Source organism: Eschrichtius robustus, chromosome X, assembly GCF_028021215.1.
Source record: "Eschrichtius robustus isolate mEscRob2 chromosome X, mEscRob2.pri, whole genome shotgun sequence".
In the NCBI taxonomy this organism is placed as follows: Eukaryota; Metazoa; Chordata; class Mammalia; order Artiodactyla; family Eschrichtiidae; genus Eschrichtius; species Eschrichtius robustus.
Genome location: NC_090845.1, coordinates 82,970,931 through 82,989,744, shown reverse-complemented (window position 1 = coordinate 82,989,744; position 18,814 = coordinate 82,970,931). Strand labels below are relative to the sequence as shown.

The 18,814-nt window shown below is 37.0% G+C and overlaps 2 pseudogenes; one reads left to right on the top strand and one right to left on the bottom strand.

The window, feature by feature from the left end:
- Positions 1–13,500, bottom strand: part of LOC137756352 (uncharacterized) — a 77,003-nt pseudogene extending 63,503 nt beyond the window's left edge.
- LOC137756807 (THO complex subunit 7 homolog pseudogene) lies at positions 13,466–14,566 on the top strand (annotated as a pseudogene).
- Positions 14,567–18,814: the final 4,248 nt, after the last annotated feature.

Genomic DNA, 18,814 nt, shown 5'->3' with positions numbered 1-18,814 from the left:
TATCTGTCCTATGATCTCCAAAGGTGTTTTAACTTGAAGAAGAGTAAGCAGTTGTTTTCATATTTTATTGGGGATATAAGTGTTTTCAAGGAAATTAAAATCAACATCAGTATGGAAAGTTAAGATAAGATGTGAAAGATTTGCTGATAGTGAGTTATTAAATATTACAATGAGTTAGTAAAAGAAGATACGTAACTGAGGGACTCATATTCAAGGAAATATTTTGTCTATTTGGGATAAATCTCTCTACATATGTCACTGAAATAGTATTTTTTTCATATACCTACATAGAGAAAAAACTGACTGAACAATGGTTTGTACTAAACATTTAACAAATAAATGAAATTGCTTTAGTGTTTTTATGAAAATAAAATCGTATTCTGTGACTTCAGGGGCCAATTAAAGAGTTAAAGGAGAGAGCATGACATAGCAAAGCAAATATGGGCTTTTGTGAGAGGCAGACCTGTGTTTGATATCTGGCTTGGATAAATAATACTTCTACAATCATGGGCAAGTCATTTAACCACTCTTGAATGTAGTGTCTCATCTGTAAAATGGAGGTAATAATGCCAACAGTGTGTTGTTGTCTTCAGGTTTAACACTAATGCATGTAAAATACTTGGTTCATTGTAAATGATCAATAACTGGTAAATGTCATTATTTGAGAAGCAATAGGAGCTATGGTTTAAAAGGATGAAACTCCGTGATGCCAGTGGTTCAAAGGAAATATAACATCAGGAGATTCTGTCTTGGGGGAAGGGACGAAGGGTAGGACTGTAACAGAGAAGAGAAGCCACTAGTTAAGCTGAATAGCTACAGAACAACTCATTCATTCAACACATATTTATTGAGTTCCTACTCAAATAGTGGTATACACTGTTCTAAGTCCTAGGGATTCAGCAGTGAACAAGACAGAAAATTGTCAAATTAGCAAAGAGGCGATCTACAAGGCATTTTTCTTGATCTTTTTTTTTCAGTGTTGGTAAGTTGTGTAATTGGTAGTTTTATTAAGATATTATCTATTTAGAGGAAAACATTTTTCAAAGTAGGAGCCTGTGTTTTTATGTTTGAAAGTTAATTAGATATCCCTGAAATGACCAAATTCTCTTGGCTATTATTCCAGAAAAAGTTACCTCCACCATCTCATGGCAAGTACCCTAAATTTTAATAAGATGGTAGCTAGAGTGAGTCATCCTTGTATTGATATATTCAACAAATTATATGTTTTAAGTGCCTTCCAAGGTCCAGGCTGGATTTATAGTGATGAACAAAGAGAAATAATTAGTATTTTACAGTGTATTTTGGGAAATAGACATTAACACATTAAATATAAGTGTAAATTTTATGAAATTACATGAAGGAAGAAAATCAAAGTCTATAAGAAAGAATAACAAGCAGGCGCTGATTTTATAGTGCAGTGGTGAGCAAAGTCCTCTCTGAGGAAGTGCTGTTTAAACCGAGAATTGAAGGATGAATAGGAGTTAGCTAAGCAGAGAGAGCGAGAGAGAGATTGAGAGTGTCTGTGCCCTGTGGGGTAGGATGGTGGTGGTGGGCATATTCTGGGAGAGGGAACATATGAGTGCAGGAAAAAATAACTGGTTTGAAGAACTCAAAGAAAATGAGCATTTTAGGCAGTACCAGAAGAACAAAGCTGGCCTATCAACACAACTTCAGGAACATGAACAACATATTCTCTCTAACTTTAAAATTTGGGGAAACAGCTCTTTAGTCAAGCTCTTCCTGAAATTTAGATGTTGGGTAGGCCCATTCTCTATCTTATGCCTCTTCATATTAGTGTAGGTCATGCAGTGCCCTGTACCTAAATTATACCTGGACGGTATGATGTTGAAATGAACTATTCCCACACATGCAAAACACTGCCAACTGCTTTCCCCCTCATACCGTGTTGTTGCAGCAAATATTTGAGACATTGGAGAGTTTCTCTCATTTCTCTCTTATAACTACTAGCTTGACTGTGCCCCTTAGACTTTTCAAAAGAATATACTTGAGAAAACTAGGTATTTTATCCTGGTAGCAACTCCTACCAACACACACACACACACACACACACACAGTTTATTTTTACTGTGACATAGTAGGAGACCCGTGAAACAAACTAGACCTGTTCAGGGGTCACTTTCTGAATGTGGCCTCTAAAAGGGTATCTTGGATTTGTGATAATGGATCACAAAAAATGGACTACACAAATAGAAATATAATTTTTAAACTAAACTGATCACTTGATGGAGGGATTGGGCATGAGGAGAGGGAAGGTGTCGGGGACGGTGTAATAAGACTTTTTAACATCAACTAAAGCCTTGATTATGAAAATTGGGGTGAGGGTAAGGGGCAAATGAAGGTCTCACCAATTTCACAGCCCAGAATGCTGACCTATTTTTATTTTTAGGTTAAAGCTGTTTAAAAGCTATTTGAGAAGACTGGAGTAATATATTATCCAACAAAACTTGAGAAAAATGTGACAGTGAACAGATAAGGCACTTAGATAATAAGATGTAGGGAGAGGTATAGCGCCTTATTAGTTATTCTTCAGGAGACCTTTCCCTTTTGACTGATGGGGCAAATTGGGGAAATTGTACTCTGTTTAGTATCTATTCACTATGCTCTATGCGTAAAGCTTTTATGCCTATTAATCTGCAGTCTAATTTCATTAAAATTTTATTTGGCTATCTACTATGAAACACCTGGCCTTTCTGTTGAGCTTGGCTCCAGACTGGAAAAAGTAAAAAGACAAATCTAATATGCCGAAAAGGAAAACCTGCAGAACTATGTGGCTGGGGCAGGGTGGGGGGAGGGGGAGTCAGCTGTAGATGATACACACCTGGGTGTAAACCTGGACGCTTATGAGATGCAGCAGTTATAAAGCAACATGTCAAACCTTTAGAAGCATCATCACCACTCCCTGAAACCCAACCCCCTTCCATAAGCTTAATTCACCACTGGAATATGTAATGCTTGATACTTATTTCTGCTCTTCTTCATTCCTTAAGACCTTTAAGAATTACCAAATTGCTAAATATATATATATATATACATATATACATATATATATGTATATATATATGTATATAAATAAATATATATATATATATATATATATATATAAAGCCTTATACCAAAACATCTCCAAGGGTAGGTCAAACAAACATTTCCCAGAACATGTAAATCTGTTTGAAGGAGTTAACCTAATCATCAGTATGTCTGTCAGACCTCAAGGAAAGTGATAAGTAAATCAAGTAATTCCATGAAATACGGACTTTTACTTTGCTGGCTTGACCTTCCTCTTTGCTGTTTAACCTTTCTACCCTTCAAAACTCAAAGAATGTGTGTGCAATTAAGGTTCTTGTAAAGTTCTCTTCTGTTGCATCAGGCAGGACTAATGCATTATGATCCTTCCAACAATAATGATTGGAAGTAAGACAGTGGGATGAAATTAGAAAACAATATTGCTGATCTTGAACATTTGGTTATTTCACAGATGCTATCATTAAACCATGGATATCAGGAGTGCTTTAAATAAATTGACAAAAGATGTTATAGAAAAAAAAACAAAAGAGAAAACTTAATTGGGGAACGTTTTACACAGCATATTTATATTTCCTGGAATATAAAAATGTGTCGCTGTGCATTGTAGCTTGGCAGTGTTTACTTACATTTTGTTGCTGTTTAATGTTTCTGAATGTAGTCTTAAGAAGACGAACAGGAATGCCTTGCTTTATTACAATTATATATATACAAGTGTGGGTTTGCTACATTCACAGTCCTGCCAAAAATATAGTGTATTGTGTGTCCTTATGTTCTGAATATTTGGAGTGAACAAGGAAAGAAAGAATACGTGAACATGATTCAGTCACCGCTTTCTGAAACTTACCTTAGATTTGCCATAAGGGCAAACCACAGTCCTTGATTTGAGGCAGAACACACTGAGTCCTAGCCCACAACCAAATGGGTGCTTCAGCGTGCTGCCTCACATTATTTTGGAGAAATCGATGTCTGTGAGATCTGATTCCTCTGGGGCAGTAGAAAAGTCATTTCATATATATTAGAGAGCAACTATGGTAGTTTATTTTGAAAACGGGGAACAGTGGACAGTTGTAAGTTCTTAGAAATACAAACTATTTTTATTCCTAAATCACTGACCTTCTAAACAGAAAGACAGCAGAGACTGGAGAGTCAGATGGTCCTGGGTGCAAATTCAAGATTTACCATATACTAGCTGTGTGATCTTCAGTGGATTACTTGACTGTTATGAGCTGAATTATGAATCTTCCTCCCCAAATTCATATGTTGAAGTGCTAACCCCCTGTACCTGAGAATGTGACTATATTTGGAGATAGGGTCTTTAAAGAGGTAATTAAGTTAAAATGAAGTCATTAGGGTGGGCTCTCATCCAGTCTGAGTGGTATCCTCACAGAAAGAGGAAATGTAAACACAGGTATGTACAGAGGGAAGACCATGTGAAGACAGGGAGAGGATGGCCATCTGCAAGCCAAAGTGAGAGGCCTCAGAAGACGTCAAACATGCTGACACCTTCATCTTGAAGTTCTAGCCTCCAGAGGTGTGAGAAAATACATTTCGGTTGTTTAGGCCACCCCATCTGTGGTACTTTCTTTGTTAGGGCAGCCCTAGCAAAGTAATATAGATTGGATCCTTGTGAGTTTCAATATTCACATTAATTAAGGATTGTAAAGCACCTGGCCCACTTTAGACACTCAATGAATTCTGGTTCTTCTGTCATTATGTTTCATAGACACGATCTTTTTTCTTATTTTTTTCTCTGTTCAAAGTGGATGATATGCTTAATGGTAATAAGTCTGTGAGACTGTTCTTTGAAAATCATAAAAGAAACTACGACTCAGGACATATGCACTGAAATTGGGTTGTTAGAACCAAATATCCTTGATCTTCTACAGGGCTTGCTCTTAGCAAATTATAGTTGGGAAAATTACAAGTGCTTGAGACTTGAAATACAGATTATTAGGACAAAAACAAACCGCTTATCATATAGTAAAAACCATTCCATATCTTTCATTTTAGCTTGGTACAGGTTGAGGAGATGGTAAGAAAAAAAAAGGTTCTGCTTTTTGCATCCTCCGTTTAGCCCGAAGAAACCACTACTTTGTCATCATACTAAGAAAAATAAGCTTTTGGTACTCAATTAGTTGGCTAAGTAGAAGACCAGATATAGAATCCAGTCAACTTCAATAATTTTCCACAGTGCAAGAAAAAGGACAGAAATCTGGGCAGGTCAGAAGAAACTCAAGAAAAAGTCTGATATTAGTTGTATCACAACACTGATATATGATATTACAAAGGCCTTTTATCAGATATAATGCTTTGAGAGCCAACTCATTCCTATTTGAGTTCTATGTTGGTAATAATTTCTTACGGAAGATGTTTTATAGTTTTGATCTATCTAAATTTAGTTAAATGAAGAGAAAAAGAAGGCCAGTATGCTACAAAAAAAGTCAGATTATCTTTTTGAAAAATTTTTATCTTATTGAAGTATAGTTGATTTACAATGTTGTGTTAGTTTCCGGTGTACAGCACAGTGATTGTTATATATATATATATTCATTTTCAGATTCCTTTCCATAATAGGTTATTACAAGATATTGAGTATAGTTCCCTGTGCTATACGGTAGGTCCTTGTTGTTTATTTTATGTATAGTAGTGTGTATGTATAAATTCCAACTATAGTTCCCTGCGCTATACGGTAGGTCCTTGTTGTTTATTTTATATATAGTAGTGTGTATGTATAAATCCCAACCTCCTAATTTATCCGGCACCCCCCTCCCCCTTAGTAAAGAGTTCCTAACAGTACCCAGCACAGTGTTTTGCACTGAGTGGACTACCAATAAATTATTGTGTAAAGAAAAAGGAGGGAAAAATAGAGGTACCAGAGTTTCAAAGGGGTTTGCCTGACAAATTCATGTACATTGACCTCATATTCATACTCTCTTTAGGCCATTTAGCTGTAGATCCTGGGATCTGAAATGGAGGGGCTCAGTTGTTGTTGTTGATAGTCTGAAGATCAGTTTAGGAAAATATAGTCACCTGCAGGATCAACAGAAGCCAGAGTATTAGGCAGTCTATAATCAATAAGTTTGGCTGGTTAATAAAATGAAGGAACAAAGCTTTCACATCCACACAATCTCGGAATGTGCGGGGAAGTATAAATACAGTAAATGTTTTTTTTTTTTTTTTGAAAAAAAATTGTGATTATCTGTTTGGTGTATTTGTTTAGTGTTGCACTTATTTATTTTTTAAAATGGGATAAAGACCTCTCTAATACTAAATATCATAGGCTTTCTGCAGCATAAGATAACTGCCCTCCTTTCCTACATAGTGTGATTCCTCTTTTCACATTATTTAGATAAAAGTAGATTATATTGAATTGAATTGTAGCAGGTGTTGCTGACAGGTTCTGACCTTTTGACTCAAACTTTTCTATTATGCTTTTTTTTTTTTTTCCTGTCATGTGGATGTTCTTTTTTCTTTCATGATGCTTCAAGACTCAGCTACTGCTTTATGATATTTAATTCATATTCTTTAAAAATATGTTCCTTCCTATGAACAAAAGACTCAAATATGTGGAGTCATCTATATAATATTAATTACAATTTTTAGTCCTCGCCTTTTTTTATTTAAGAAAATACACATATACAAGTCACTTTGGGGGTTATATTTTTGGAAGATATTTTACTGAGAGAAATATAAGTATTTTCAACTTTTCATAAAAATAGAAATGTAATCTCTCTCCTCCCCTAATGCACACTATTGTTTGGGTTGGAGTGAACAACTTGTTTCAGCTTAAAATACCTTTATTGGGAAAATAAGCTAAAGAGAAAAATATTAGTTGCTTTGAAATATATCCTTTTCAAACATGGCTTTATTTTATTTACAGGGTACTGTTTTTTCTTTTACGTTCAACTTTAGTCTTAATTTCTACCACCTATAGGAAAAGAAAGCATCCTGGTGGTAATTATTTGACATCAATTTCATAGCTTCACATTGTGATTGGTATTTTTGATGACATGGATGATAGTGGGCACACATTGAAAGATAAATTCACGGAAGATAAATGACTTGAGTTTTATCTGTATACACAAACTATACCAGTTGAAGGTTAAAAGGCAACCAAGCAGCTCCACTAAACCAAATTACCATTCTGACTCATTTTTTCACTAACTTGTACAATTTCTTTAACCTTATTGAAATCGCCAAATCAATCATGCTTTGGCATCATGTAGACACAGTCATAAAATATTTTCCTGGAGAAATGAGACCATTTTAATAGCTTCATTTTTTCCCCCTTCAGTAAAAAGCACTCATTTGGACTGTGAAAGAAATATCTTCCTCTTATAAATCCTTCAGAATTCAAAATATTAGAACATTCAACTGTCACAATGTCACTTCCATCTACACCTTTCACTTTTGTAGTGATTCTTATTGCCAAGTAAAGATTAGCACTAGATACTCTATAGAATTATTTTTTTCAGGTTTTTTGTGAATGTGGAAGGATATTTTCAAGTGTATTTTTGCAGAATTATATTGCAGTAAGACCTAAGAGGCATTTAGTAACTGTCTTCAAGAATTTGGTGTATATTTTCTTGAACAGCCAGTCTGAAAAGATACTATTGTATTACGTTGAGGTAGTTAAAAGCAAAGACACTGATGCCTTATCAATTCTGAAAATAAACAATTATGTATACTAAATAGAATTGTTAAATTTTAATTGAAAAAATAAAACTATTGGAATAGCTTTTTAAATCACTTCATCAGAGTAAGAAATTAATTTGATTCATGAATAAAAGATTTCCAAACCAATTACTGTAAAAAGTAGCTGCCTCTAGTGCAGCAATAGCTTGAAAAAATGACTTTTATTTGAAATTTCAGAATAATGAAATATTGATGAAATTACCATTATTAATATGTCCAAAAGAAGTAATGCTGTTTACCTGTAACAAAAACCAAAGTTCTTATAAATTGTAAATACATCAGATAGCAGTAAAGAGCACAAGCTTTAGGTTTCACAGGCTTGGACCAAAATCTTGGTTCTACCACTTATTAACTGCGCAGAAGTTGCTTTCTCTCTTTGATCCTCGGTTTCCTTGTCTGTGAAATAAGGATAATAGTTTCCATTTTATTTTTTTTTAATTAATTTTATTTTTGGCTGCATTGGGTCTTCGTTGCTGCGCGCGGGCTTTCTCTAGTAGCGGCAAGTGGGGGCTACTCTTGTTGCATTGCGTGGGCTTCTCATTGTGGTGGCTTCTCTTGTGGAGCACGGGCTCTAGGCGCACGGGCTTCAGTAGTTGCTGCACGTGGGCTTAGTAGTTGTGGCTCACGGGCTCTAGAGTGCAGGCTCAGTAGTTGTGGCACACGGGCTTAGTTGCTCTGTGGCATGTGGGATCTTCCCAGACCAGGGATCGAACCCATGTCCCCAGCATTGGCAGGCGGATTCTTAACCACTGCGCCACCAGAGAAGTCCCCAATAGTTTCCATTTTAAAATATTGTAAGCAATTATGTATATTATGAAAAGGTGTGTATATGTTAGGTTCCTGATTAAGAGCTCAATAAATATTAGATATTATTACAAGCACCATAGTTGTTTCCTTGTCTTCTTCAAATTTATATTAATATAAAGATATATAGTTTATAAAGTAGAATGGAAAATCCATATGAATTTTAAAGATAAGAGGTGTCTCTCTGTGTGTGTGTGTGTGTGTGTGTGTGTGTGTGTGTTGGTCCGTGTCCTTATGGATGTCTATTTTAGGCTATACCCCTTAGATTACTAGGGACAGGAGTTTACTTTCCTTGTTGTTAAGGATATGTTGATGGAATAAATTTTGTCATTCATAGGTCTGAATTTAACAAGTTTGGATAAAATATTAGCTGATTTTTGGATATAGAGCATCCACTCACTCTTCCTAAATGCAACCCAATTTCCTTGTGAGGAATTACCTCTTCCCTACAGTTTGGTGGTACTTTAATTGGGCCTCTCTTTTCCTAAATAAAGGGTAACTATAACCCAAGCTGGACAAGTCAGAAACTCCATTCCTGGAACTAAAATTTTTAATGGAGGGTAACAGAAATGAAAATGAGCTGACATTCATTCACTCCTAACAGTGGTGAGGCACTGACTAGATTGTTTCTGCAGTCTGCTTCCAAGCTCCTTTGTTTCCAGTTCTTTCCAAGATTAGATCTCCAGTCTCCTGTTATCCTGCTCTCTTTTTAAAAAAAAATTCTTTTGCCTAAATTACACAGAGCGATATTATGTTACTTGTGATCAAATAATTGTAACTGATAGAGGATAATAGCTAGATTACAAATGGAAGGGACTGTGCTTTTCCGATGTTGGCTGTTGTTGCTGTGGCTCGCCATGGTGTCACTCACCAGCAGGGTGTTTCTAACTTAGTTACTAGAACTTAAGCACAGTGCCTGGCACATAGAAGGACTCAATAATGTTTAACTGATGAATTGCCCTGAAAGCAAAGGAACTAACTTCTAAAGGTGGTTTTGTCACTTCAGCACAGTATAGCATATATGTGCATGCACGCACATGTGTGTTTGGTGTGGGCAGCTCTGCACGTAGGTTCTCTGCATGGACTCCAGCACTATTCTGAATTATATTCAGGTGAATTTGATGTTCAACAACCCTATTTTCCATTACTTCCCAATACCAGCGCCCTGTTTCAGTGATGTCATTCTTCTCATTGTTCCCCAAACACACCCTTCTCATTCACAGGTCCAAGTTAAGACATGCAATTTCCTATACTGATCTCTTCTACCTCTTGAATAAAATAAGCAGAAGAGTTGTCATGTGTATCAGCGTAGCAGAACACTTAAGCGATAGAACTCTAGAACCAGTGTACCCAAGGTTCAAATCCCGATTCTATATCATTTATTAGCTTTTTGACTTTGGACAAGTTCCTTAACCTTGCAATGACTGTTACCGCATCTGTAAAACAGGGCTAATAATGGTGCCTAATTCATTTTTTGGGGGGGAGGTGTAAAGTTAATATTTACAAAGGACTTACCTAGTGCTTGACACAGTGTTGTAGACATTACACAGTGCTTGACACAGTGTTGTAGACATTACAACTGTTCAGCAATATTTGGTTCCCTTCCACCTCTGGGCATAGATGAGGATCACAGTTCTCTGCTGTTGCTCACACCACCACTGCCACCTTTAAGTTGACCTCCTGACTTGCTCTGACAGGCAAGAAGAAGTGCCCTAAGACATTCTAGAATTCTAGTCATCTTGTCGAGGATATCTGTTCTGGAAAGTCACCTAGACCTGCAGTAGCCTTTTAATGGGTTACGTCACAGTGTCAACTAGCCTATCCAGGTGAATATGCATACTACTATACTACAGTACTATGAAACTGTTAGTTGATTTTGCTATATAGTCACCTATTCTGTCAGTCACTTCTGTAAGTTCATATATTTTTAGGTTTGTATCTTATATCTTCCCAACAAAGTGTTAGAGGGGAGATATCATAGCTTACGGTATCTTCTGTCATCCTTCCCCAGTGCCTAATACCATGAGTACAAGGCACCCTGTGAATGTTAATCAAATGAAGAAGCTATTTCAGTATTCTAGCTCTAAAGGAGAATTTGTAGTTTCCCCATGGGATCTTTTAAAAAGGATGATAACAACTTATCGGAGAGGATTGTAGCAGGTATGTATAAATGCATAATCTCCAAAATCTTTCTCTCAGTCTCAGTTTCTGTATCCACTAGGGATCTGAGCCAGAAACCTAAAAGTCATACTTGACTCCTGCCTCTTCTTCGTCTCCCACATCCAGTCTCCAAGTCCTGTCATTTCTACTTCCCAAATATTCCTCAAGTTTCTCGCTCTCCATTTCCTTAGCAAATATTTTAGTTCTTTTCACCATAATTTATTTTATGAAAAATTGAAGCAGCCTCCTAACTGTTCTGATTTCTAGTCTTGGCCCCTCCCATCTATTTTGTTTTCTTCATCCAGAGTGAACATTTTACAAAACACACATCTGATCATGTCACTTGCCTGCTTATCGTGGGTCTCCAATTGCCTTCGTGATAAATTCCAGATTCTCTAATTTGGCAAATAATGTCCTCCACGATCTCCTAATCTTTTCATCATGCTTCCCCCTCATTACTCCTCTCAAGCACTATGCTTCAGCCACATAAAATTATTCACAGTTCTTAAACCCTATTTTTCTCTTTACTCTAGGTCTTCTTATAATTTTCCTTTAGGCTGGAACAGTCTTCCTGTTCCCACTTTGCTTCATTAACTCCTGTTTGTCCTTCAGGTCTCAGCTAAGATGACCATCTCCTCTGGGAAGTCTTGCAGACTGCCCCAGAACTGTTCATCCATAGGACCACATTGACTTGTGGTCAGACACATATGGGTTTGAGTATCAGCTTTGCCAGTTATTTGAGGAGTGACCTTGGGCAAATTACATGGTACATCGTGATAATAATAGTATCTTCCTTGTGTGATTAGGATCAGAGGCTTTTAGCACATTGCTTAGAACATAGTAAATGCTTTATAAATGCTAGCTTCCTTTGTTGTTGCCTCACTTAACACACTGTCCCCCAGAGTCTTAAGTGAACCATCGCACTTTCAGGTCTGAGAAACAAGTTTCTCCTCTTTCCACCTTTTTTAAATGAATGAAAGCAACCCTAGTTTTTAGTGACAAATGGAGAGTTAAAGTCTGTTTCTCCTAATACTACTGAAGTTCTCCCTTAGTGCCTTTGGGAAAATGTTTAGTGAATCAGAATGAGAAGAACTTTGAATAAAATTTTCCAAAAATATAACTATTATCTTCAACTCTTAAATTTTGAAGGGCTTAGATCATTGTATCTCCTAATCATAGGGATGCCATTTAAATAGTGAAGGCGTTCTGTTTCGTATGCAGGGATGTTAGGATGCTGTGCTGAGTGATTGCCTTGGTGCATTTCCTGGGTTGTCTGTTCTTTAACGAATAATTCCCCTGTGCAAATCTACAGAGGCTCTGTTTACTGGGTCTTTAGAAACCATCTGGTGGATCAACACTCAGGAAAAGTCTGTATCTAAATGAGTCAAGGATGTTTGTCTTACTTTTAGGGATTGAAAATGGAAGGGAATTCCTTTTAAGATATACTCCCTTTGCTAAAAGTTAAGCACATCTCCCCAGTGTGCTAGTTCTTTCTAGTTTCCATGTAATGAATAACTTTAATAGTGGAAGTGAGTTATTAAAATTGCCCTATGCTCTCAGCCTTCTGAAGATGACATCATATAAATTCTTTTGGTTGTTTACCATCCAAAAGTTCTTCTCTGAGTATAATATATCATGTGATTCAATACTAGAGAACAAAAGTCATATTTGTATACATGTGTAGCATTGCTTGCTTTTTAAAGAACTTTAAAGATTCTTATTATAGTATTTCATCATTGATCTCTCATAAAAGAAGTGTGATTAATGGCATTGGGAAAGGATGAGGTGATAAAAGGAGGAAGGTTATAAATAAGTGGGATATTCCTAGAGTTCTGAGACTCAAATTTCTTCTATATGCAATGTATCCTCTTTCCAAACTTATTCTCAATGTAGATATGATGCTTGGCATAGATATGAAGAATAGTGATGCAGACTGACTCTGTCTCTCTCAGAAGAGAAATTCAGGCTTTATTGACTGATTTGAAATCAGCAAGAGCCTATTAGTGAACCCCTTTCCCCCATCTGGGGAGAAGAAGTAGTTTCTCTAAATTGTTCCTATTCAATCTGTGTCTCACAGCCCTACTAAGTGGGAGCAAACCTCAGAGATCCACATTCATATTACCCAGGTACCAGGAGTGGGTCCTAGCCCCCCACTCAGATTGGGAGTAAAAGAGTTACCCCTACAGAGATGAGGGCTACAGATAGTTCTAGAAGAGAATCTCTATAATCACTACCTGGTAGCCCCTCCATCCACTCCTTCAGCTTCCCTCCAGGCTATATGTTAAACTTATCAAATGTAGGTCTTTGAAAATGAGGACTGATTTGCTCTTTCCTTAGGAAGGACACAGTTGCCCTATAGAAGCTTTCTCTTTATGTGTAGAGAAGAAGGAAGTCTTTCCTCATTCTTCCTTTAAACAAGCAAACTCTAATATAAAAGCCCGAATAATCCATTTTTGTTTTTTATTGTGGTTCCCAGATCTAGGGAAATTGACTTACAAATAACTGCTGCCAAGAACACCTGAATAAAATACTCTGAATGAGAAAATAGTGAAAATGATTAAATATTGCTTTTTTCCTAGGGATGAAGAATTCTAAGGGCAAAAGTATGGATCTCTCTCTGCTGTCTATCAAACTTCACTAAGGGCGGCGGGGCTCAGGCGGCGGAGCGGGCGGCCGCGGGCGCCGCCGCCTCCTCCTCCGTGGCTGTTTACCCGGCTGCGTTGTGGGAGTTTGACCTCCGCCGCCGCCAACCGCCGCCTCAGCTTGCGCCGCCGCCGCCGCCGCCGCGCACGCCATGGGAACCGTGACTGACGACGAAGTCATACGGAAGCGTCTCCTAATTGATGGAGATGGCGCTGGAGATGATCGGAGAATTAATCTACTAGTGAAAAGTTTCATTAAATGGTGCAACTCTGGATCCCAGGAAGAGGGATACAGCCAGTACCAACATATGCTGAGCACACTGTCCCAATGTGAATTTTCAATGGGCAAAACTTTGCTGGTGTATGATATGAATCTCAGAGAGATGGAAAATTATGAAAAAAATTACAAAAAAATAGAATGTAGCATTGCTGGAGCACATGAAAAAATTGCTGAGTGCAAAAAGCAAATTCTTCAAGCGAAACGAATACGAAAAAATCGCCAAGAATATGATGCATTGGCAAAAGTGATCCAGCGCCATCCAGACAGGCATGAGACATTAAAGGAACTAGAGGCTCTGGGAAAAGAACTAGAGCATCTTTCACATATTAAAGAAAGTGTTGAAGATAAGCTAGAATTGAGAAGGAAACAGTTTCATGTTCTTCTTAGTACCATCCATGAACTTCAGCAAACACTGGAAAATGATGAAAAGCTCTCAGAGGTAGAAGAAGCTCAAGAAACAAGCATGGAAACTGATCCTAAACCATAGACCAACTAATCACTCACCATTCCCAAGAATATTGAAGTAGCAACATGATCTTAGTGTGTTCAGAATTTGTTGTGCTCTTGAGACATTTAAAGTTTTGGCAGTGAACTACGTTGCTTTTAAATTTTAATGCACAGTTCATTCATATTTCTTCACACAAAGGGAGATGACTTCATTATATATTTGTTTTTATTGAAATGCCTTTTTTATACTTAAAAGATAGGAAGCAACATCCAAAAATGTTTAATGAAATATTTTCAAGCCAGATATGTTAGTGCTCGTTGGTATTCTAGGTAGTTTTTAACTGGTAACATTGATTTGCTCACAAAATAAGTGGAAGATAGTGAGAAGGTGGCATTTCTAGGATGTACCTGAGAAAATTAGTCAATTTCTGGAAATCGTTACCACTTTTGAAAATGAAGTCCATGAATAGGCTCTCAGGAGGGCTGTGAACTTATGAAATGATGTACAAAATGTTTGTGGTGTATGCTTATTGTGGGAGAGGTTCCATGATATTAAGAATCACTGATATCAGAGGTAATTACAAGATGCAAAGTAAATCAATATGCATTACTTTCTTAAAAAAAAAAAAAAACTTCACTAGGACGTGAAGTGAGCTTTAGGCATATTTCTATCTTCAAGTTCTAAAACCCGCAATATTTATGATTTACCAATAGGTGGCACTATAAGATAAGGAAGATGAATTAGCCCCAAAAGAACAAAAAAGTGTTAGGGAAGATAACGTAAGTAAGGAAAATTCAGAAATAAAAAGGTGATTTCTGTATTTAAATCTTATTCTTCTCCTAGGTAGATAAGGCAAAAATATTTTCTTCTGGAGAAACATTCTAAGATATGAGGAAATACACATTTTCTTTCAGAAATTAACAGTAGCACTTGTCAGTACTGAAGTTCCCTGTACCGAGGGTGATTTACAGTTCTACACAGTATTATATCATTTAGAGCTCTGTATGGAATTTCAGCAATTTGGAACATACTGGGCTTTTGAAAATGTGGGACTACCAAATGAACACAGATACACACACACACACACACACACACACACACACACACACAGTGTCAAAGATGACCTTGGCATTGGCAGCTCTGGCATTCAAAATGACTTACAAGTTAAGAGATGCAGGTAGGAAAATGTTTTAGGTAGTCATCCATTTCCATAGGACATCTTTTCTTTCCTTTGTAATTTGAGACGAGTTTTTCGAGAGTCAGATTTGTCCCCATTTATATTCTACATCCTCTTTCCTTCTCCACGAATTTATTTACTTGTAATCATCCTTTAACCAGTTGGCTTTGTTGATTTGGTTCACATTATTTGAAGAAATATGTAATCAATAAGATGGAATGTGCTACATATCTTTGAAATTTGTTTCTTGCCTATATTCTTAGCGATAACGCCATTTAACTGAAAAGAATCTGAACAAAACATACTTCACGCTGTGGATGCAGGCAGCTAGCTGCTTATATAACCCAGCACTGAAAAACAACTCATTCATGAGGAATACTGATGGAAAAGTAGCCTTAGCTTAAAAACCACTTTGTGATTTTGGTCCTGTGATCTTTCGGCTTATAAGAGAGCTCTCTCTCTCTCTCTCTCCTTTTTTTTTTTTTTTTTTCTTGGTATGGCTTTTCAAATAGCTCCTTTTTTCCTGTTGCATTTGGGAAAATTGGCATGAGAGAAAAAAATTAAAACAACTTAAATAATTAAGTGTTTAACCCTCTTAAACTTCTAAAAATACACTCAGTCTATTTCCTTATATGACTGCACTGTTAAAAGGGGGAAATTTTATCCAGTTTTGGAAAGACATGACAGAATGTTAAGATCTCATATGGTTTTATATTCCCAATCCTTCAGGCACTGGGTCTTTGGAGATTACTTCCTTGGAAACTTGAATTGAGATAAATTGGGGTGACCATTCTAGCTGGTTCCTTTCATCTTGTGCTGCCAATCCTCAGAGGTACCATTCTGCTCTGGGAGCAAGAAAGAAAAGAGAAGCATCTTGTGTGTAAATGGCTTCCCTTTGTCTACTTCTACCCCACATGCCCTGATGCAAGTAGCTGTTTGAGGGCAAGTACTTTGTTTTCTTTTTTAACAGGATTTTTTTTTTTAAGTTCTTTATCCTTGGCACTTAACACAGTGTCTGGCACAGAGAAGTGGCTTAGTAAATGACTGATAAATTAAGGTGTAAATGAATGAATAAATGCCTACTCCTCCCTCAGATCAAATTTTTGTTGCAAAGAGCTGATGTTGTATAAGTGGTTCATTGATAGCTGGGGCAGACAAGAAAATAAACTTGGTGCACAGTGAATATTTATTCAACACACATTGCCCTCAAACACATCCAGAAATAGAAATATAAACAGGGCCAGTCCTCAGCAAAATTGTGAATTTCATCAAATTGGCCTTTGCCACTTCATCTTCCCTACCAAGACCCATTTCTCTCCACCTAAGAAACAAAGTGGTGTCATGGAAAGATGCATGGACTTTGTGACCAACAGGTCTGGGTTGGATTCCAGTTGCCACTTGTAGCCTTGAGTAACTTACTTCTCTCCGAACTTTAGTTTCTTTAGTTTCCTCATTTGTAAGAAGAATGAGATTGATACCTATTTTATAAGGTTGCTGAGAGGACTCAGAACCAAAGTGCCTAGTACAGTACCTGGTATACCAATGTTCAATAAATACTGTTCCTTTCCTGTACTTGCTGTTACTTTTCCTCAACACAACTTCATGAGGTAAGTATTGTTCTCATTGTTACTGTATTAGAGTTGAGGAAATGGAGGCTCAGTGAGGTTAAGTAACTTACCCAACTATGTAGGGGTAAAAGACGGAGGAACTGGGATTCAAAGCTCAACTCTCCAGTTTGTGCTTTTAACCACTACACTATATTAACTAGGAATTTTATTTTGCTTTAGCATGAGAAAAGAAAGGCATGACATATTTATTATTATGTTATCTTTGAAACTTGGTGCACATATGTGTGTGTGTGCATGCATGCATGCTTCCACACACACACACGTACACACATGCATACACATACACAGATATATAGCCAGGACAGGAAACAGTATAATGGTTAAAAGTGCAAGTTGTGGAGTGGAGTCACACATCACGTTGTCTGGGTGAAAAACTTGGCTGTTACTTATTAGCTGTGAATTTAGCCAAGTCACTGGCTTTCTGTACCTCTCTACTGTCAGTGTTGCAATGGGGATATTAATGGGTCTCACTTCATAGGGCAATTGTGAGGATTCTGTAAAACACATGTAAAGTACTGTCCCTAGCACATAAGTGCTCAAGAAAAGTTTTAACTATTATTATTGGGAACAGAAATATGAATAATAAATGGTAGATAACCAGGAAAATATTCTCAAAGATATTTCCAAAGAAAGCTTGTGTACATTTTTATAGATAATATCGTAACATTTAATACATTAACATGTTATTCTTAGGAAGCCTCCCTAAAAATATTCTCTCTACTTTGTTAGGCAACTACCAACCTAGCCTAAGTTATTGGAAATTCAAGCTAAGTTAGAATATCATTAACATTCTCTAGCTCAACTTCATTTCTAACATCTTTTAACCCAGTAACCTAATGCACATTCCTTGCATACATTTATTGAGGACAGACTTATGTAAACTAAAATTACATCACATTTGTTTGCGGGAGTGTAAGGTAGCCATTAGGCAAACCAGTCTAATTTGGAGAATGTTGAAAGATCAAAAGTTTAGGACTGAGAATAAGTGTGATTCAGCAAAAGTAGAGACTTGCTAGTAAAGACAAGATACTTTAGAAATAACAGACCCATTCATTATGGTTCTTGAACGTTTAAAAAGTTCTGTTTAAGAATATCTAAGCTTCCAGATGATTGTTTGATAAAAGGGAATGGAACATTAAAAAATAAACACAAACATTTAATTAATATAATTATGGATCTATGAATTTTGCAATTAATGGTTCTATGAAAGAACAGACCAGTGAATTCCAAAAGAACAAATTTAGAGGGCAAATTTCTGGGCTGTCCATATGGTTTTATAGTGCAATTCCATTATGACTGTGCTGCCAGAAATCACACTTCTAGTCAGGAAGCCTAGAGATAAAACAGTAGAAGCATCTTCATCAGTAATAAATTACTGAGTTAAAAGAACAACTTTTGGGGCTTCCCTGGTGGCGCAGTGCTTGGGAATCTGCCTGCCAATGCAGGGGACACGGGTTCGAGCCCTGGTCTGGGAAGATCCCACATGCCGCGGAGCGACTAGGCCCGTGAGCCACAATTACTGAGCCTGCGCGTCTGGAGCCTGTGCCCCGCAACAAGAGAGGCCGCGATAGTGAGAGGCCTGCGCACCGCGATGAGGGAGGAGTGGCCCCCGCTCGCCGCAACTAGAGAAAGCCCTCGCACAGAAACGAAGACCCAACACAGTCAAAAGTAAAATAAATAAATAAATAATAAAATTAAAGAAAAAGAAGAACAACTTTTTTGTACACTTCATAGGACAGCTATGAATATTCTACAAAATATATGTAAGTCAAAACTGGATACATGCAATCTAAGTGGGTTAGAGTAAGATGTTGAAGATGGAGAAGGAGTGTTTGAGGGGAGACTTGCTTCTCTTTGCCAAACCCTAAATTAATTAACTCACTCTTTCTTTTAGTTATAAGGCAGAGAGTGATAGATTTAAAAGTCTAAGAGATT